Source organism: Rutidosis leptorrhynchoides, chromosome 3 (assembly GCF_046630445.1).
Source record: "Rutidosis leptorrhynchoides isolate AG116_Rl617_1_P2 chromosome 3, CSIRO_AGI_Rlap_v1, whole genome shotgun sequence".
In the NCBI taxonomy this organism is placed as follows: domain Eukaryota; kingdom Viridiplantae; phylum Streptophyta; class Magnoliopsida; order Asterales; family Asteraceae; genus Rutidosis; species Rutidosis leptorrhynchoides.
In genome coordinates, this window is record NC_092335.1 from 85,091,985 (window position 1) to 85,114,609 (window position 22,625).

The 22,625-nt window shown below is 33.0% G+C and overlaps 1 long non-coding RNA gene across 1 annotated transcript; it reads right to left on the bottom strand.

The window, feature by feature from the left end:
* Window positions 1-9,760: 9,760 nt before the first annotated feature.
* Window positions 9,761-11,001, bottom strand: LOC139899589 (uncharacterized). Its single transcript, XR_011777590.1, has 3 exons — window positions 10,870-11,001; window positions 10,299-10,381; window positions 9,761-9,872 (listed from the first exon to the last, which is right to left on the bottom strand). It is a non-coding gene; the product is annotated as an uncharacterized lncRNA (long non-coding RNA).
* Window positions 11,002-22,625: the final 11,624 nt, after the last annotated feature.

A 22,625-nucleotide genomic window follows, 5' to 3' on the forward strand; every position in this document is an offset into this window, starting at 1 on the left:
ATATGATGTTCTCCTAATACTAGCTGTCGTTTTCCACAATGGTTTAGAAAAACCTGGTGGTTTAGAGGTTCCCGGGTCATTGTTACAACTTAAGGACTTCGGGGGTTGACGATACATATAAAGTTCATCGGGGTTGGAATTAGATTTCTCTATTTTTATGCCCTTTCCCTTATTATTTTCTTTTGCTTTTTTTAAATTCAGTTGGGGTAATTTCTATAACATCATCGGAATTCTCGTCGGAATCCGATTCATCGGAGAATTGGTAATCCTCCCAATATTTTGCTTCCTTGGCGGAAACACCATTGACCATAATTAACCTTGGTCGGTTGGTTGAGGATTTTCTTTTACTTAACCGTTTTATTATTTCCTCCATCGGTTCTATTTCCTCCTCCGGTTCCTCCTCTTCCGGTTCTGATTCTTCTTCCGGTTCCGACTCTTCTTCCGGTTCCTCTTCGGGAACTTGTGAATCAGTCCACGAATCATTTCAATTTACATTTGACTCTTCATTATTATTAGGTGAGTCAATGGGACTTGTTCTAGAGGTAGACATCTATCACATAATATCAAACGCGTTAAGAGATTAATATATCACATAATATTCACATGTTAAAAATATATAGTTTCCAACAAAATTTGTTAAGCAATCATTTTTCAAGTAAACACGGTCGAAGTCCAGACTCACTAATGCATCCTATCAAACTCGAAAAGACACACTAATGCAAAATTCTGGTTCTCTAAGACCAACGCTCGGATACCAACTGAAATGTCCCGTTCTTATTGATTAAAAACGTTCCATATTAATTGATTTCGTTGCGAGGTTTTGACCTCTATATGAGACGTTTTTCAAAGACTGCATTCATTTTTAAAACAAACCATAACCATTATTTCATAAATAAAGGTTTAAAAAGCTTTACGTAGATTATCAAATAATGATAATCTAAAATATCCTGTTTACACACGACCATTACATAATGGTTTACAATACAAATATGTTACATCGAAATCAGTTTCTTGAATGCAGTTTTTACACAATATCATACAAACATGGACTCCAAATCTTGTCCTTATTTTAGTATGCAACAGCGGAAGCTCTTAGTATTCACCTGAGAATAAACATGCTTTAAACGTCAACAAAAATGTTGGTGAGTTATAGGTTTAACCTATATATATCAAATCGTAACAATAGACCACAAGATTTCATATTTCAATACACATCCCATACATAGAGATAAAAATCATTCATATGGTGAACACCTGGTAACCGACATTAACAAGATGCATATATATAAGAATATCCCCATCATTCCGGGACACCCTTCGGATATGATATAAATTTCGAAGTACTAAAGCATCCGGTACTTTGGATGGGGTTTGTTAGGCCCAATAGATCTATCTTTAGGATTCGCGTCAATTAGGGTGTCTGTTCCCTAATTCTTAGATTACCAGACTTAATAAAAAGGGGCATATTCAATTTCGATAATTCAACCATAGAATGTAGTTTCACGTACTTGTGTCTATTTTGTAAATCATTTATAAAACCTGCATGTATTCTCATTCCAAAAATATTAGATTTTAAAAGTGGGACTATAACTCACTTTCACAGATTTTTACTTCGTCGGGAAGTAAGACTTGGCCACTGGTTGATTCACGAACCTATAACAATATATACATATATATCAAAGTATGTTCAAAATATATTTACAACACTTTTAATATATTTTGATGTTTTAAGTTTATTAAGTCAGCTGTCCTCGTTAGTAACCTACAACTAGTTGTCCACAGTTAGATGTACAGAAATAAATCGATAAATATTATCTTGAATTAATCCACGACCCAGTGTATACGTATCTCAGTATTGATCACAACTCAAACTATATATATTTTGGAATCAACCTCAACTCTGTATAGCTAACTCCAACATTCACATATAGAGTGTCTATGGTTGTTCCGAAATATATATAGATGTGTCGACATGATAGGTCGAAACATTGTATACGTGTCTATGGTATCTCAAGATTACATAATATACAATACAAGTTGATTAAGTTATGGTTGGAATAGATTTGTTACCAATTTTCACGTAGCCAAAAAGAGAAAAATTATCCAATCTTGTTTTACCCATAACTTCTTCATTTTAAATCCGTTTTGAGTGAATCAAATTGCTATGGTTTCATATTGAACTCTATTTTATGAATCTAAACAGAAAAAGTATAGGTTTATAGTCGGAAAAATAAGTTACAAGTCGTTTTTGTAAAGGTAGTCATTTCAGTCGAAAGAACGACGTCTAGATGACCATTTTAGAAAACATACTTCCACTTTGAGTTTAACCATAATTTTTGGATATAGTTTCATGTTCATAATAAAATCATTTTCCCAGAATAACAACTTTTAAATAAAAGTTTATCGTAGTTTTTAATTAACTAACCCAAAACAGCCCGCGGTGTTACTACGACGGCGTAAATCCGGTTTTACGGTGTTTTTCGTGTTTCCAGGTTTTAAATCATTAAGTTAGCATATCATATAGATATAGAACATGTGTTTAGTTGATTTTAAAAGTCAAGTTAGAAGGATTAACTTTTATTTGCGAACAAGTTTAGAATTAACTAAACTATGTTCTAGTGATTACAAGTTTAAACCTTCGAATAAGATAGCTTTATATGTATGAATCGAATGATGTTATGAACATCATTACTACCTCAAGTTCCTTGGATAAACCTACTGGAAATGAGAAAAATAGATCTAGCTTCAAAGGATCCTTGGATGGCTTGAAAGTTCTTGAAGCAGAATCATGACACGAAAACAATTTCAAGTAAGATTTCCACTCGAAATAAGATTGTTATAGTTATAGAAATTGAATTAAAGTTTGAATATGATTATTACCTCGTATTAGAAAGATAACCTACTGTAAGTAACAAAGGTTTCTTGATCTTGTATGATTACTTGGAATGGATTTAGAAAACTTGGAAGTAAACTTGCAATCTTGGAAGTATTCTTATTTTATGAAACTAGAACTTTTGGAATTTATGAAGAACACTTAGAACTTGAAGATAGAACTTGAGAGAGATTAATTAGATGAAGAAAATTGAAGAATGAAAGTGTTTGTAGGTGTTTTTGGTCGTTGGTGTATGGATTAGATATAAAGGATATGTAATTTTGTTTTCATGTAAATAAGTCATGAATGATTACTCATATTTTTGTAATTTTATGAGATATTTCATGCTAGTTGGCAAATGATGGTTCCCACATGTATTAGGTGACTCACATGGGCTGCTAAGAGCTGATCATTGGAGTGTATATACCAATAGTACATACATCTAAAAGCTGTGTATTGTACGAGTACGAATACGGGTACATACGAGTAGAATTGTTGATGAAACTGAACGAGTATGTAATTGTAAGCATTTTTGTTAAGTAGAAGTATTTTGATAAGTGTCTTGAAGTCTTTCAAAAGTGTATGAATACATATTAAAACACTACATGTATATACATTTTAACTGAGTCGTTAAGTCATCGTTAGTCGTTACATGTAAATGTTGTTTTGAAACCTTTAGGTTAACGATCTTGTTGAATGTTGTTAACCCATTGTTTATTATAACAAATGAGATGTTAAATTGTTATATTATCATGATATTATGATATATAATATATCTTAGTATGATATATATACAGTTAAATGTCGTTACAACGATAATCGTTACATATATGTCTCGTTTTGAAATCATTAAGTTAGTAGTCTTATTTTTACATATGTATTTCATTGTTAATACACTTAATAATATATTTACTTATCATTTAACATAATTAACCAAGTGTATCAATATCTTAATATGATTCATATGTACCTAGTAAGACGTTGTTATAACGATAATCGTTATATATATCGTTTTCGAGTTTCTTAAATTAATAGTCTCATTTTTATTTATATAACTCATTGTTAAAATACCTAATGAGATACATACTTATAATAAAATCATGTTAACTATATATATAACCATATATATGTCATCGTATAGTTTTTACAAGTTTTAACGTTCGTGAATCACCGGTCAACTTGGGTGGTCAATTGTCTATATGAAACCTATTTCAATTAATCAAGTCTTAACAAGTTTGATTGCTTAACATGTTGGAAACACTTAATCATGTAAATAACAATTTCATTTAATATATATATAAACATGGAAAAGTTCGGGTCACTACAGGAAGTGTTTAATTTAAAATGGAAATATCAGACAGAGTAATCGAGGCAGATAACCGTATTTAATTATAGAGATCTTAATTTCCTTACTCGTCGAAGAATCATATCTTCTAGATTTCAAAGATTTTCTTTAAATACCTTGAATTCCGAAACTCAACCATGACTAGTCAAAAAGTTATGATGAAACAATGTCTTTCTCATTTCACTATTTAATAATAGCTTCACTCGTACTCTTCGAGTAGTCAAATTGTTTTATCCATATTACCCGATGATGATAAAACTCTATTCATCAACTCATATTCGTCATGAAAACATTTCTATTGTTAGCCATCACGACCTCACTCAAATTTCGGGACGAAATTTCTTTAACGGGTAGGTACTGTGATGACCCGAAAATTTCCGACCAAATTTAAACTTAATCTAAATATGATTTCGACACGATAAGCAAAGTCTGTAATGATAAGTTTCAAAGATTTTGAACTGTTTCATATATTCATTTAACCTTCGACCAATTCCGACGATTCACGAACAATTATTTGTAAATAGATAACATATATATATTTAAATAGGTATTTATAATTTGAAATATAATTTAGAATATTATATAATCTAAATATTAAAATATATATTTTAAAATAAATAAAATAAAATGCGATGTAATGAAAACTATGTTTATGTATATATATATATATATATATATATATATATATATATATATATATATATATATATATATATATATATATATATATATATATATGTGTGTGTGTGTGTGTGTGTGTATATAAAAATCTGTATAAAAATATTACTTGTAAATATATAAAGTTATAGTAAATCTATTTGTTTAAAAACAAAATATATAATTTATTTGTTTAGTAATTAAACTTGCTATTTTAAAACTGTTTATATATAGAAAGGGATTATATTAAAAATAAATGATTTCGAGCTTAATTGGTAAACGTCTGTAATACTCGGGTGACATTTCGTTAGCGTTCATATAGATTTAACATGAGGTTATGAAGTATTAAAATAAAAGTTGAACTGTAAACCGATTACAAAGATTTTAGATTTGTTAAAAGTATTTTTACCTTTTTAAAATTAAATATTAGTACTCCGTACATATAAATTGGAACAGAAAATAAATAATTTTTGAACCTTTTTGATCAGGTTTCAAACAGGTAATGACCAGAATAAATAAATGGTCTTAATTTAAAAATTTAGGATTTTTAGGAACACTTTTATACGTTAACTGTTTAGCAATGGACACGATATAGCATTCCGTGAAGAACTGTCGGTAGAATAATTGAAGGCTGCTTAAATGATTTACATTTTCTCACGTTTATATATTATATATTATTATTTATACCAACTTGTTATTACTTTAACTCATACACATACAAATTGATATCACGAGAGTTTGTGTGATGTTTCTTCCATCTATATATTCTTTAATATATCATATATACACATACAATTCAATTCTTGAAAAAAAACCTATCTACACCATATAACAAACCCTTTGTTTTTTCAATTGTTAATCTAACAAAAACCATCGGATACTTCTTCTTCTATGCTCCTTCTTGACAACCGGAGCACCACCCTCAACACCGCCGTAAATAACCCGTCACAACCACCTTTTGAATCATAATAAACGGCTACCACCATAGAACCACCCTACAATCCACCACTACTATAATCTCTCTTCTATTCTCCTCCATGGAAACCCACAATTCTTCTTCTTCTTCTTCTACTTCAACGATCATCATTCATCATCAAACTGGGTTCGTCTATGTTTATGTCCGAGGCCAAACAACATCCCCTTCTTCATTTCAAACACCATCTACAACCACAACTCATCTGTTTCTGTTAAGGACCGAAGTAAATCACCACCTTCACTTGTTCTATCGACAACCACCTTCTACAACTACCGTTTCTATCATCACCACCTGAGCAAAGAACCATTTCTTCTCTTTCTCTTCATCACCCATTTAAACCGCCATCAACCAAACCTGCAAGTGTTAAGGTAGCGATGCAACAGTATAATTGGCCGGGACATTACGCAAAACGTGTACTTTAATAAGAAAATTACGCGATCCGTGTAAGCTGCTTATGCTATAGTAACAATGACCACTAAATTACGCGTTTCGTGTAATCTTCCATGCAATCTGCGTAAGTTCATCTGCTACGCTGTTATTACTTTTGTTTTCCTGTCTAATTCGAACACCCACAACCACCTTCTAAACCATACCTTCTTGTTGTTGTTGTTGTTTCACCAAACTCGCAACCCAAAACAATCTTCTACTGTTTCTATATCGATGTTTCTTCTGTTGAAGTAAAGAAGAAGATGTACAATGAAGGTGGTGATGCACGATGAAGTTGGTAACGATGATAATGAATCGATAATGTTGCAGTAACCACCATCATAAAATCTGGTTACTGCTACGCTTATTTTATTATGTTTTTGTATTCTATTTCTAGTCTCATATGCAATAAAGAAGATGATGTGAATGAGTGATGTTGACGGGTCACAATTGGTAGCTTGTCATTTTGAATGAATTGAAGATTAGATAAAATGCATTATAAAAGAATCCAAGATAAAACCTTGTGGATGTGGGTCACGATATATGGCCGACCCATATTGGAAAAAAATGACGTGTGGATATGATTCATTATTTTTGCTATAGAAAGTTGATAGTGATGTTATGCAACATGATGATGATGATGGCTACATGTTGATGATTATGATGGTGAGCTGCGAATATAAGATGATAATGAATGATATAATAATAATGGTTACACGATGAATATGTTGAGCGAATGATGATGTGTTTATTGTTTCTGTTCGGGCGATGGTAGTCACAACCACAAAATCCATCGATCTAACTTATATAATATATGTTTTGGGCTTGGTGGACTCAAGTACCTACACAAATTGGATTTTTATATTTGGGCTCTTTTTTTATATAAACGGGCTATTTGTTCTTGGGCTCATGGACTTTAATTATAGGTGATAAAGGATTAATGATTCGATGATAAAAATTATGTTAAGTTGATATGATGTGATGATCGTATGAGGATGTGAGTATGCACGACGAAGAAATTTTATGATGATGATGATGATAATGGTGTGAGCTAGAATGATAATGATGACATGATCACAAAATATTGATTAGTTGATGATGTTATGATGATAAGGACGATGATGATCATGATTATGGTTTTGATTATGGTTATGAGTTAGATAATATGATAATAATTCAAAACCGTAAAAACTAAGATGAAAGATATTAAAATCTTAATAATAAAAAAATGATAAAACAGAAAAAGCGGAGTCAGAAGAGTGATTAAGGATGTTATCGGGTTAGCGGGACGTCGCGGGTTCAAACCCGAACTTGGACATTCTTAAGGGCTACTTCTTTGAGGTTCGTGAATCCGAGGCCAACCTTGCATTATTCAATGTCGTCATATGTATTTTTACTACAAAATACAGTATAGTGAGTTTTATTACTCCCTTTTTAAATGCTTTTGCAATATATATTTTTGGGACTGAGAATACATGTGCTTTTATAAATGTTTTACGAAATAGACACAAGTAATCGAAACTACATTATATGGTTGAATGAACGAAGCCGAATATGCCCCTTTTTGCTTGGTAGCCTAAGAATTAGGGAACATCACTAATTTTGAGAATTAGTGCACGCCTAATTGACGCGAATCCTAAAGATAGATCTATTGGGCCTAACGAACCCCATCCAAAGTACCGGATGCTTTAGTACTTCGATGTTGTTTTATCATGTCCGAAGGATTTTCCGGAATGATAGGGGATATTCTTATATGCATCTTGTTAATGTCGGTTACCAGGTGTTCAATCCATATGAATGATTTTTGTCTCTATACATGGAACGTATATTTATGGGAAATGGAAATGAAATTCTTGTGGTCTATTAAAATGATGAAAATGATTGTTTATGATAAACTAATGAACTCACCAACCTTTTGGTTGACACTTGAAAGCATGTTTATTCTCAGGTATGAAAGAAATCTTCCGCTGTGCATTTGCTCATATTAGAGATATTACTTGGAGTCATTCATGACATATTTCAAAAAGACGTTGCATTCGAGTTGTCGAGTTCATCAAGATCATTACTAAGTCAATTTTAGTTGGATATATTATGAAATGGTATGCATGCCATCAACTTTAGATGTAATGAAAGTTTGTCTTTTAAAAACGAATGCAATGTTTGTAAAATGTATCATATAGAGGTCAAGTACCTCGCGATGTAACTAAATGTAATGTATTCGTCCAGATGGATTAGGACGGGTCGTCTCACATGCCTTGCGGCGTTTGTCTTCCCGCCCCGATATCCTCGAGAAATGGTTATTCTCTACGAATGCGCTTCTCTTGACGTTCATCGTCTATGCACACAAACCCTTAGGGTAAGGGAAAATCCTTACAAGACTTGCCATATCGGCTCGTCTACATCACTCTCAATCTATCGCCCTTTATCAAAATACGGAGCCCTTATCATCAAAATAACCCATTCAAAGGTACTACTAGGATCTGGTGATCCTTCATTACTTTATCTACCAAAGTCTACTCATTCTCACAATCAACACATCCTACTCATTGGAAACCTCTCCTAACATATCACGTCCCATCGTTCGGTACTCGATATACTAGTTCGTGTGACACGCCACACAATTATAATAGTGTTGGCCAGACATTATTACAATCACGAGCCCTATCACTTTTTCTAAGTATAAAGATTACGTTACATGACAAAACGTGACATTCACACAATCCATATAACACAACATTTAAATCACATATCATTTAAATTCAAGTATCAATCCTCATTATGTATATAAGTTTGTCGCATACGTAAAACACATATTATCATGCAATCCTCGCTAACTTCCTACTCATAGTAGCTAAAATAATTATCTCTAACCTAAACGGTGGTTTCTATCTTGTAATAAGTTTTATGCGTTCTCACATACCACACCAGAAATTAAAGCCCAAACAACACGTATCAGCATACTAGTCCTCATCCGTCCACCTATTTGCCATAGGCAACTACTTCAACTCATAAATCTCTGCAGTCAACCTACACACTATAGGCATCTCACACCTATCAAGCAGTATTAATTAGAAAGTAGATAGGTCCTACATAATTCACACATAACTCTACGGTTTAAGTCTAGGCATCGTACTCTAACAAGTAAATACCTAAATCCCTTAAACCATGCTCTGATACCACTTGAAACGACCTCCAAGCGACATTCGAAAAACCGACCATTTTTTTTTACAGAACAACACCTGATGGCACACTGATGCAGCGCATCATTTACCTGCTGACCAAAACTGATACTTTTTGACCATATTGACACATTTTACACAACCTAAATAGACACCGTTACTAGTAAACATAAAACCATTCAAATTTAACAATATTCAACCACCCGACATACACACATCAATTTAAGGTTTCCTTTTTAACGATTCGATCAATTCAAAGTGGTAAAGTTGACCCAAAATTATAAAATAACAATATCAACACTAGTAACAAGAGCATGATCCTTGGGGTAACTACCCAACTCCAAGCAACTACCAAAAGTACTAGCGTTAGCTAAAAGCAAGTATCCAAAAGCAATCTTCACAATAGTAAACCCGAACCTATAAAAAAATCATTTAACAACAACGAGTAAGCTAACGCTTAGTGAGAACATAGTATATGAGTATAAATATGCATGCAATCAATCATACTTGGACAAACTAAGGCATCTACGACATCATTAGAGTCCCACTTACACCCGAGGTGTAAATTCACCACAAGACACAATCAAGTGCCAAGTACATACTCTAGAGTGCTCCGGAACACGTCTAGAGCCACTACAATCATACTCTAATGTGTGATCAATACACTAGAGCCACTACAAATTATACTCTAGTGTGGCTAGACACACTAGAGCCACTACCATCATACCCTAGTGTGACTAGACACACTAGAGTCACTACGAATCATACCCTAGTGTGCATAGACACACCAGAGTCACTACCATCAATCGAATACATACATACACATATATACTATGAACTCACCTTCAATCCGAGCATGCATATCATCACAAGAAATTCCACGCATCAATTATAATCATCAAGCCAAATATCCAAGAAAGATCAACCTATACAATCATATATGCATAGATATAATCATACATCAATATCTACATCTCATGGTCCATCTTGACCATATCCTTCCTCTTAACTCATAATTTTGACACTTCTACAAGTGTTTCTAACAATATAATACACATATTTTAACTTTTCAAAATCAACAACTACATTCAAGTCTTACAAAACACTTAACTCATAATTCTGACAATTTAGTCAATAACCAAGTTAACATCATAAATTTTAATCATCAATTAATATTTTGAAATCGCATCTACATAGTCTTGTGATTTTGTTCACTTCTAGCTAAAATCAAGAGTTTAACAAAAACCCATAACTAATAGGTGCACGTATGACCCATAATCATCCCCAACCCTCAAACAAGTTGGTTTTTCCATCTATACACAAACCCTAACCCATTACACCCAATTTCTAAGAACAAGGGTTTATAAAAGTTAACCTTAGCTAACCAATTAAGGACTAAAGACATGATTTATACCTTCAATTTGATGGCAATTGTTGTAAAATCTCCTTTTTTACAAGATTTAAGCTCCAATTTTATTTGCTTTTGCTTCCTCCTTCCTTCCACTCATCGTCACCTCTTTCTCCCTCTCTTTTTGTTTAGGTAATGAAATAATATGAAGAAAAAAAATGAAAGAATATAGATTCTTTCAGATTTTTAAGTTCCCATTAAAAAATATTACGTCTTACCACCTTCAGTTTCTGAACTTTGCAAAATCAACCCTTCATTTTTTTTTCCTGGATGTTACAACATTAATGCATAAATTTTACAGAAAATGTAAGAGATTATGAAAAACAAAGTACTAATGGTCAATAAACATTTAATATTATAAAACTTGTTTAGAAAACTAATGATTCACTAAAGACTCGATATTAACAATAGGTGAAAAGAATTAGAAGATCAAAATGCTCCGCAACAAAATTATAAACAATTAATAGCATAAATATATCATAAACAAATAAACTCACCTCATCAAAAAAGCAGGGGTCAGATGAAAAAAGCAGGGGCCGGATGTTTTTCCAGGATTCGATTCGACATTATGTGACTGTGCTTTTGTAATTGATGGTGGTTTTTGGGATTTTTGAGTGTGCGGTGGACGATGAACATCCGGCAACTGATGCTGAGGCAGCGGTGGACACTGGACATCCGTCAACTGATACGGAGGCAGCGGTTGGTTTTTTTTTTGGCGCCAATTTTTGATGAAGAAGAGATGTGTCTGCGTGAAAAGGAGAAGCTGGAAAAGGTCCGCGTAGTTTTTTTTTTTTTTTTTTTTTAAGGGTATTAAGGGTATAATCTTAATTAAGAATGATTTATTTGCTAATATTGTAAGTGAATGATTAAGGGTCGTTGGATCAAAAGGTATTATGATGTAATTATTTAATCTAACGGTAATTAAGGGGGTTTTGAAAACAATTATTAGCTAATCGAGACTCTTTTAATGTATATAGTGAAGTGATGTATATATGTGATGTGTGTATATGTATATAAATATACAAGACAGTTTTGATGTATAATAATATATGTATATATGTGATGTCTATATGTATAATAATATTTTTTTATACATATATTCATTGATGATCCGTACGTATATGATATATGGTAAACAGTGCACCACTTACAAGCAGCACTTCTTGTACTTAACTAAGACAAGATACATGACACAAATGCTTTAAGACGTGTTTGATTAGTCATGCTCTTCAGATTTGTTCAAGTGATTGCAATTGTCGATAACATATATGGGACTTACACCATTACATTGGGTGTGTTGTGGGGTGGTGTTGTGAGTTTTTTGATGATTAGGATGTGTTGTGGGAGAGAGTGGAGTAGTGGTGGTCTTGAAAGTTGATGTTGTGGGTTTGTGTTGTGGTAGTGGAATGCTGATGTGCCATTTTAATTTTCTTTTTATGTTTTTTTATTTTTTTATTGGTTTTATTCATTTTATTGTAGCACTCAAATAAAAAAAAAGACGAAATAACGTATATAATTAAAAGTCCTAAACATACCATTACTTAAAAAAATATACATAATTAAAAGTCCTAAAAACATAAAATAAATTCATAAAAAAAAGACGTAACAACATAAATAGTATCTATTCTCGGGGGTTACAGTCGATGTTCATGTCGTCTTTCATCATGTCTCGAACATATTTTTTTAGATTTTGAAGACGAATCACGTCATCCGGATCTTCCATCGTAGCCGAAGATCTCCCCAACAAATCAACTTGTGTGAGTGCGGTTTGCATAGTGCAAAACTTGTTGAAGTTGGATATCGCACTCGTCTTCTCTTCCGCCACATGTTCCCACTTGTCCATAAACGACTCTATCCTTGACGAATTCGAACTTCTACTCCGAGAAGACCCCCCCCCCCCCCCCCCCCCCCCCCCCCGCGTCCGAAGAATCTGAAGTTTTTTGAGCTTTCTTTGCTTTATTTCGTCCTGATGTCAAAGCAGAGGGGTATAAAATACTATTAATTACGATACAATTTTACACAAGATATTTATTTATTTATAGAATGGATATACTTAAACCTTGCTACAACACTTATAGGCAGTGTACCTAATCGTACAGTAGTGTAGTTTTTAGTAAGTCCGGTTCGTTCCACAGGGAAATCTTTAAACAAAGCTCAACGCTATATTAGTTTACTTTTATAAAATTACAAATATATATATAAGTAATATTATTATTATAAAGGGGGGTTTTTACCGTTTAATGACCGGTTTGTCGATTTTAAGACTTTAGTCGCAGTTAAAACCTAATGTAAAATATAAAATAAATACAAGACTTAAATTAAAGCGTAAAGTAAATAACGATAATGAAATTGCGAATAATAAAAGTGCGATAAAATAAACTTACGATAATTAAAAAGTACGATAATTAAAATTGCGATTAAATAACAATAAATAAAAGTGCGATAATTAGAAGTGCAATTAAATATAGAATAAAGGAAATTAAATATGAAATAAAAGAATTATGCTTATTTAAACTTCCGTAATCATGATGTTTGACGTGTTGATTTTAGTTTTATGCCCATGGGTTAATTGTCCTTTGTCCTGGATTATTTAATATGTCCGTCTGGTTTTTGTCCATAACAGTCCATCAGTCATAAATATAAATTGCAAGTGTCCTTGTCAAATTATTATTATACCCGAAGATAAATATTCCAACTAATTGGGGATTCGAATTGTAACAAGGTTTTAATACTTTGTTTAATGAATACACCAGGTTATCGACTGCGTGTAAACCAAGGTTTTACTACTTTGTTAACAATTACACCAATTACCCTTGAATGTAATTTCACCCCTGTTTTAATTATTCTAGTGGCTATTAATCCATTCCCGTGTCCGGTTAAATGAACGATTATTCGTACATATAAATACCCCGCCCATCGTGTCCGATCGAGTGTATATGGTAATTTATAGGGACGCCCAATTGTAAATCTTTATATTAACATTAACAAACTTTCATTTAGTTAAACAAATATAAAGCCCATTAATAGCCCATAGTCTAATTTCCACAAGTGTCGTTCTTTTGTCCAAACCCCAATTATGGTACAAAGCCCAATTATGGTACAAAGCCCAATTACCCAATTTTAGTAATTAGCCCAACATCATGATTACTTCGTTTTAAATAAGCATAATAATAACTTAGCTACGAGACATTAATATAAAAAGGTTGAATATAACTTACAATGATTAAAAATAGCGTAGCGTTACACGGACAGAATTTCGACTTACACCCTTACAACATTCGCTAACATACCCTTATTATTAGAATTTAAAATTAAAATTAAAATTAAAATATAAATTATATATATATATATCGTATATATTGAGAGATGAGAGAAATAAGATATGAAATTTGATCAGAATTCGGTTTGCTTTATAGCCAGAGTTGAAATTTGGGGCTCCGCGACTCGCGGCAAAATCCCCTTCAAACTCCGCGAGTCGCGGAGATAGTATTTACAGCTCACACCCTTGGAGTTTCTCTGCCGACGGTTTTATATATATAAATATAATATATATATAATTAATATAATTAATTATATATTATATTATATTTATATACATAGTTAACTTGTAATTTTTAGTCCGTTGCGTCGAGCGTTAAGAGTTGACTCTGGTCCCGGTTCCGGATTTTCGAACGTCCTTGCGTACAATTTTATATTTTGTACTTTGCGTTTTGAATCTTGTACTTTTGTAATTTCGAGACGTTTCTTATCAATAATTGGAACCTTTTTGATTGTCTTTTGTACTTTTGAGCTTTTTGGTCGTTTGCGTCTTTAATTCGTCGAATCTGTCTTTTGTCTTCACCTTTTATTATTTAAACGAATATCACTTGTAAATAGAACAATTGCAACTAAAAGCTTGTCTTTCTTGAGGAATAATGCTATGAAATATATGTTCGTTTTTAGCATTATCAAATATTCCCACACTTGAGCGTTGCTTGTCCTCAAGCAATATTGTCTTGAAATACTAGAATCACTTCTTTATTCTTCACACTTTGTACATCAGTGATTTCTATACGGCGGTATAAACAATGGTAGTAACGATATGGTTTACAGTCCCACATGACTATAAAAATTTAGATCCATTAAGGAAATTGGATCTTTATGAAAACATTTGATCTTTTGAAATCTAGTTTTTACCCTAGATAAGTTTTCCGGAATAACCCTTTACCGGTATTTGCAAAATATTTTTGTGGGTTTGGTGGGTTTCAGATTTGAAAATTTTAGCTCAAAACTTGCGGTTTTGTGTCACCCACTTGCTAACCTTGTATTTGGAAAGCAACACGTCCAGTTTACTTGTCCCGTATATTACCTTTCGGTAAACTACCGTCCGGTTGTAAAGGAAAGCGTTGAACAAGCAACTGTTAAGGCAATGTCCCGTGACATGCTTTTGATTATGGTCTATAACGTGTCGGACGCAATTACTATCCTTGGTAGGAGCAATAGTAAAGCTCACCCTTATAATTTTTCGGCCTGGCACAAGGTCCTGTCTTTGACCATGCTATGCAACCACCGTTCTTACGGTTGACACCCGATTTAGTTCAGGTGACCTAATGAATTCCAGGTGAATTCCTAGGATTTTACGTTCAATGGTAATGAACGCATTGAAAATAGGGTTTTCAGAAAACAAATCGGTTTATAATTTTGATCAAAATATTTTCTCGTTCAAGCTCGAGTTTAGATATCATTGAATTCCATGAGTTTGTAATTCTCAATCTTTAAGGTCAATATCTAGGATTGAGTAATATCAGTCTTAAAAGCTGATTTTTAATCTTTAAGGAGATTATCCTTTCTGGGGATCTGATTCATTAGTCTTATCCAGCTAATTTGCATGGTGCCCCCCATTGTACGAGATAAATCCTTCTCATGGTTAGGATAAATCTGACCACTTGGCGACCCTGTTTAATGCTGAGGTCCGTGGATTTCCTGCTGATTTTAGAGATGACTTTTCTAGATTTTTCGTCAACCTACAGCTGGTCTGGACGACAACTTCATGACCTAAATCAAGAAGCGCGTGTCTTTTTCGGAAGACTTTACTTCCTTTTAATGATGGAATTGATTCATCGTGTAGATCCATCTCTTCTTTTCTTTCATCGGGTAAAACAGTTTAGTTTAGTTCAAAGCAAAAGTATTTTCAGTTATTTGTTACAGATATATGTGACATATGTTTAAAATAACTTGGTAAATTTTCCCACACTTGGCTTTTATTTTCCTTTTTATCGTCCTCTATTCCATTTTAAATGAATTTTAACATTTTAGTTTGTTTCTCAATTTATGTCCTTTCCGAGGTAACAATAATTTCGGTGTTAAAACCTAGTTTTATCGTTCATAAATATGTATAAACATGATTTGAATTCATTTAATTGAAAAAGTTTACTAGAATTGGGTAGTCAGTATATAAGACTAGGGCTGTTCTTTTTTTTATCAGAGAGCACTAGATTCTAATACAACTACTGCTTTACTAGTATTTTTAATGGTAACCAAGTGTATAAAGTAAAAAATTTAAAATCCGAAAGAATTTAACCCCTTCCCACACTTAAGATCTTGCAATGCCCTCATTTGCAAGAAATCAGTAACAATTTAAATTATTGAGGGTGATTAGTGTGAAAATGATTAAATTTTACCAAAGTTTCCAAATATATTGGCGTTTGTTTGCTGAATGATAAATGGTGCACATCATTTGTTCATTCCGTCTTGTTGTTATTTCACATATATTTTGCATCTTGTCGTCAAAATTAGTTGCTTTTGCTGAACTTAATGCCAGTCTTTGAAAATGCGTTGTTTTACCCTGTTGTGTACATAAGATAAACTGCAAACATATATACATATTTTTGAAGTTTGGTATATTACCCCACATTCAAAAATTATTAAAATCTAAGAATAAAAGTTAGATAATTATAAAAATGATTACAATATTAACAAAAATATTAAATGTATCAATAATTACAAATTACAAAATAAAAAAAAATAATAAGTAAACTAAGGATGATATTGGTACCAATAGGGGTTCCAGGCATAACCATAAGTGCTATAGAATGCTTCGGCAGGGTCATACGTAGGATATGGTGGTTGCATCTCTATCGACCAAGGAGGGAAGACGGGTTTCGGTGTAGGAATATAGTTTCTACCTATATGTTGGCAATGAGCTATGATCTGGTTCTGATGAACTTGCCAATCTTCAAATGCTCTCTGTCTAGCATTTTCGTATTCCTGAGAAGCTATAAACCTATGCATTTCTTGCATCTCATTCCCCCCTCCTACATTACCTTGTTGCTGGTTTCTCTCCACCTGTGGATGTCTACCATGGTATCGTACTGCGGCGTTATTCCGCCTCTTCAAAACTTTCGCACCATGGTATACATTTAAACCTATAGTGTCGCGGGGTTCCGGCTCTTCTAGTAATAATCCCCCCCGACTTATATCCACACCGAGATATTCACCAATCAAAGTAATAAAAATACCACCTCCTATTATGCTATGTGGTCGCATCCCCCGAACCATAGCTGATAAATAATAACACACACAATATGGTATACTTACAGCGCTTTGTGGGTCTCGAATACACATATGGTAAAACAAATCTTGTTCATTTACTTTTTCTTTGTTCTTACCCCTTTGTGTAATCGAATTAGCTAAAAACCTATGTATCACTCTTAATTCGGCTCTATCTATATCCAAATAAGAGTAGTTTCCCCCTTTGAAACGGTGATGGCTTGTCATTTGACTCCACACACCGTGTGTATCAAAATTCTCATCTATCTTTCTACCGTTTAGTATCAATCCTCTACAATCGGCAGACGCTAACTCCTCAGGCGTATATATACGTAAAGCCTGAGCCATGTCCAGTAAAGACATGTGGCGCATCGAACCGCCTAACAAAAATCTAATAAAAGAACGATCGGTTAAACTAGCTACCCGATCATTCAACTCTATACTACATAACAACTCTTCACACCATACTTTATATACAGGTCTGCGTATGGTGAATAAACATATCCAGTCATTAAAAGAAGAATTACCATACCTCTGTACAAGTAATTCCCTAATTGGCCCGGCCAATTCTACAGCTTCTAAGGGTCCCCATTCTATGACCCTCGGTACCTCAACAACCTTGGAATGAAGAGTATGCAAACCCCGTTGATATTTTGGATAATCTATCCAAAGTCTGTCAAATCTCAGGTTCGGGTGCAACTCTTCCAAATGCATATCGGAAAAGGTCATGACTGGATGAGGTACATCCTGCTTGTAGTAGTTATCTACCTCCTGTTGTTCCAAATTCTCAGCAGGAGCATTGCGGGCTTGGGATGAAGATTCACCCCTTTCATTCTGCAAAACACATCAAACACAAATTTTGTGCATCCAAATATGCATTAGTGTTAGCAAAATCATCAATCAAAATAATTACAATGACATTATCAATTTATATCAAACTTAAGCTTATTTTCACATTTTTATCAAATCTACACTTTTTCAAATAAGCATATACGAAAATTTTCGCCAAGTTCATAAGCATTCAACTCAAATAACATGTCAAAATAATCATTACTAGCAATTAAACAAGTCTCAAATGGCATTATCTTTCAAAAATCAAGTTCATGAATTTTAGACTTGAAAAAGTCCACTTTAATTCTCAAAATCATGTTTAGGCTCAAAGTTTGGATCATTTAACTACCTAGACATGTTACACTACTCAATTTAGCAACAATTCATGACAAAAATCGGCCATAACCTGTTTATATCAAAAAGCCCCAAATTTGCTCAAGAACACAAACCCTAGATTATTCAAAATTTGAAGTTTAAGGCTTCTAATCATGTTAAACAGCATTAATCTAGGTTATACAAGCATAATACATAAACAATTTAAGTCTAATTACACTAAAAAGCATCTAAATCAAATTGGGGAAAAAATAGCTCAAGAACATCAAATTTCGGATTAAATGGTGTTTAGGTGTAGAAATTTACCGTTTTTCTTGAGTAATTCTTAGATAGCATCCTTCTCAACATGATTTTAGCAAAAAATTTGGTGATTAACGGTTAAAAATTGGGATTTTTGGGGGTGTTTTTCGGGTTTTTCGGGTCTGTTTTCGCAGTATTTTTGCTGTGTTTTTGAGTTGTGAAGTGTACTGATCGTTCAGCTCTTTTTATTTTTTTTCTGGGTTTTGGTCCCTCCGCGAGTCGCGGAGGTTTTGTACTTCAAACTCCGCGAGTCGCGGAGTTTGCTCTTTTTTTTTTTTTTTATATAATCTTTAACTTATAAAACAATTAAGTATTTAATTTTAAAATTTTGTTTCTTTTGTTATTTAGGACGAGGTCGTTTCGGATCGATGTCCTAGTCCGTCCCTCGACAAAATTTTAAAATTTGTCTTTTTGTAGCGATTGTTTTAAAAGCTAAGATTTTTGGGTTTTTTTTTTTTAATGTTTTTGGCATACTTTAAATCAATAAGATTAAAAATATTGATAATAAAAGTTCTCGTCCCTCCCTCGGGTAAAGCAATTTCGGTTCAAAGACCTAGTCTTCAACTTACGACGAATTTTAAAAATCATATTCTTAACTTAATGAGATAAAGTAAATTTTTGTTTTTAAATTCACACAACTTAAATATAAAATTCAAAATTAAAAATTAAAAATTAAAAATTCACACCAAACTTAAAATTTAAAATGCATAAAATTAAAACTTTATATTTTAAAAATTAAAAATTCACACCAAACTTAATTTAAAAATTTATAAATTCATATCAAACTTATATTAATTTTTCAAATATTTACAATTTTAAATATATTGTTTTTATAAAGTTTACAATATTAATTTAAGATTTAAATATTAATTTTAAAAACATGGTAAAGATAAATTTAAAAATCTTTTTGTCTTGTTTTTTTCCACTTTAATAAATCAAATATTATCAAAAATATGCGCCCCTCTTTTCGGTAAAGTAATTTCGGTTCCAAGACCTAATTTAACTCATGACGAATTTTTGAAATATTTTGGGTTGATTGATTAAAGATATTTATACCTTAAGAATAAACGTTAAATTTCGCAGTGATGTAATAAATTTTTGAATGATATCAATAATTTCGGTCGCCAAACCTAATTTTATTCAATACCAATTTAATACTTTTTAGCGAACAAATTAGCGTTTATTATCAAAAGGTTAAAAATAAAAATAAAAATAAAAACTGTACAGACATACCTGTGAAATAGATTTCTTAGTTATATGATCTATTCCATTCATAAGATAGTCGGTTTAATTGGTTTTCCATGGCTGCATAGGCGTAACCTCGAGCATTCAGTGTCTTTTCTTCTAAACATATGAACGGTCCGTCTCTGCATAAAGTAACAAATTCGGTATTTGAATAGGTTTGATTATTTGAACATTTACCTCCATGTGACCATTTTCCGCATTTGTGACATCGTTCTAGGTGTCGTGCTCTTCTTTTCGCTGCGGATTTTGATTTTCCTTTACCAAATTGTAACTTATTATCTTCGCATCTGGATTCTTTTCTAACTCCGTCCATTCTTTCTCTGATTACTGATACTATTTCACTCGGTAGTGTGTCATTATTACGTTTAGTGATCAAAGCGTGTAGCATTAGACCATGGTTTAGTTCACAGGCAGTCTTCATTTCGTAAAAACCTAAAAAAAATAAAAATTCAGAATGGGGGGAGAAGACTAGTTCTTTAGGGTCTGCTAGGGAAAGACCATACGTGTTCCATTTTCGAGAACTACACGAAAACAGACAATCTAACTCTAATAGAAATACATATTATCCTTTAAAGACTTGATTCTCCCCACACTTAGTTAGCTGTGGTGTCGAAATTGTGATTAACTTCGTTGTCGACTTCCATCGGACCATGTATGTAATGTTTAACTCTGTGACCATTAACTTTAAATTCAATCCCATTTGAATTTATCAATTCTATCGTTCCGTATGGGAAAACTCTTTTGACTATGAATGGTTCAGACCATCTTGATTTCAATTTTCCAGGAAATAGCTTGAATCGCGAATTGAAAAGAAGAACTCTGTCTCCTTCTTTAAATTCTTTTGAACTTCTGATTCTTTTATCATGCCATTTCTTCGTTCTTTCTTTATAGATTAACGAATTTTCGTATGCTTCATGTCTTAATTCTTCTAATTCGTTTAGTTGACTTAATCGTAGACGTCCGGCTTCATGTAAATCAAGATTACATGTCTTCAAAGCCCAAAATGCTTTGTGTTCAATTTCTACTGGAAGATGACATGCTTTTCCATAAACAAGTCTAAAAGGTGTGGTTCCAATTGGAGTTTTGTAGGCTGTTCTAAAAGCCCAGAGTGCATCCTCCAATTTAATGGACCATTCCTTCGGATTTGATCCTACGGTTTTCTCTAGAATACGTTTTAAAGCTCGGTTGGTATTTTCAACTTGTCCACTTGTTTGTGGATGATATGCGGTGGAGATTTTATGAGTTACTCCATATCTTTTAAGAACTTTCTCAAGTTGATTATTACAGAAATGAGTACCCCGATCACTTATTAAAGCTTTCGGTGTTCCAAACCTTGCAAAAAGACGTTTTAAAAAATTGACTACAACTCGTGCATCGTTAGTTGGGAGAGCTTGTGCTTCCGCCCATTTAGATACATAGTCAATGGCTACGAGTATATATAGATTATTATGAGATTTTGGAAATGGACCCATAAAGTCAATACCCCAAATGTCAAATACTTCACATACTTGGATGACATTTTGTGGCATTTCATCACGTTGACTTATTTTTCCGGCCCTTTGACATGCATCACAGGATTTGCAAAGAAGGTGTGCGTCTTTGTAAATTGTAGGCCAATAGAATCCAGCTTCATAAACTTTTCTTGCTGTTAGTTGAGGCCCATAATGCCCTCCTGTTGGTCCTGTGTGACAATGGTTTAAAATTTTACTAGCTTCATCTCCAAATACACATCGGCGTATTATTCCATCGGGACAACTTTTAAACAGATGTGGATCTTCCCAGAAATAGTGTTTTATATCACTGAAGAATTTCTTTCGTCTTTGGTACGATAATCCTTTTTCAAGGAATCCACAAACTAAGTAGTTTGCATAGTCTGCAAACCATGGGATTTCTTTATAATCTATCTTCAATAGATATTCATCAGGAAAGTTGTCTTGTATGGCCGATTCATTCAGAACTTCTAATTCGGGATTTTCAAGACGAGAAAGATGATCAGCGGCGAGATTTTCTGCTCCTCTTTTATCTCGGATTTCAATATCAAACTCTTGTAAGAGTAAGATCCAACGGATTAATCTTGGTTTAGCATCTTGTTTTGAAAATAGGTATCTAAGAGCAGAATGGTCGGTATAGACCACCGTTTTTGCTAGAACGAGATATGATCGAAATTTGTCAAAAGCAAAGACAATAGCAAGGAGTTCTTTTTCAGTAGTTGTATAGTTTGTTTGTGCTCCTTGTAACGTCTTACTAACATAATATATAGGTTGAAATCGTTTTTCAATCCTTTGTCCTAAAACGGCTCCCATTGCAAAATCACTTGCATCGCACATTAGTTCAAATGGTAGATTCCAATTTGGTGTTATCATGATCGGCGCATTAGTGAGTTTCTCTTTAAGAATATTAAAAGATTTGATACACTCATCTGAAAAGATGAATGGCGCATCCTTTTCTAAAAGTTTATTCATAGGAGTGGCAATTTTAGATAAATCTTTTATGAAACGTCGGTAAAAACCGGCATGCCCTAGAAA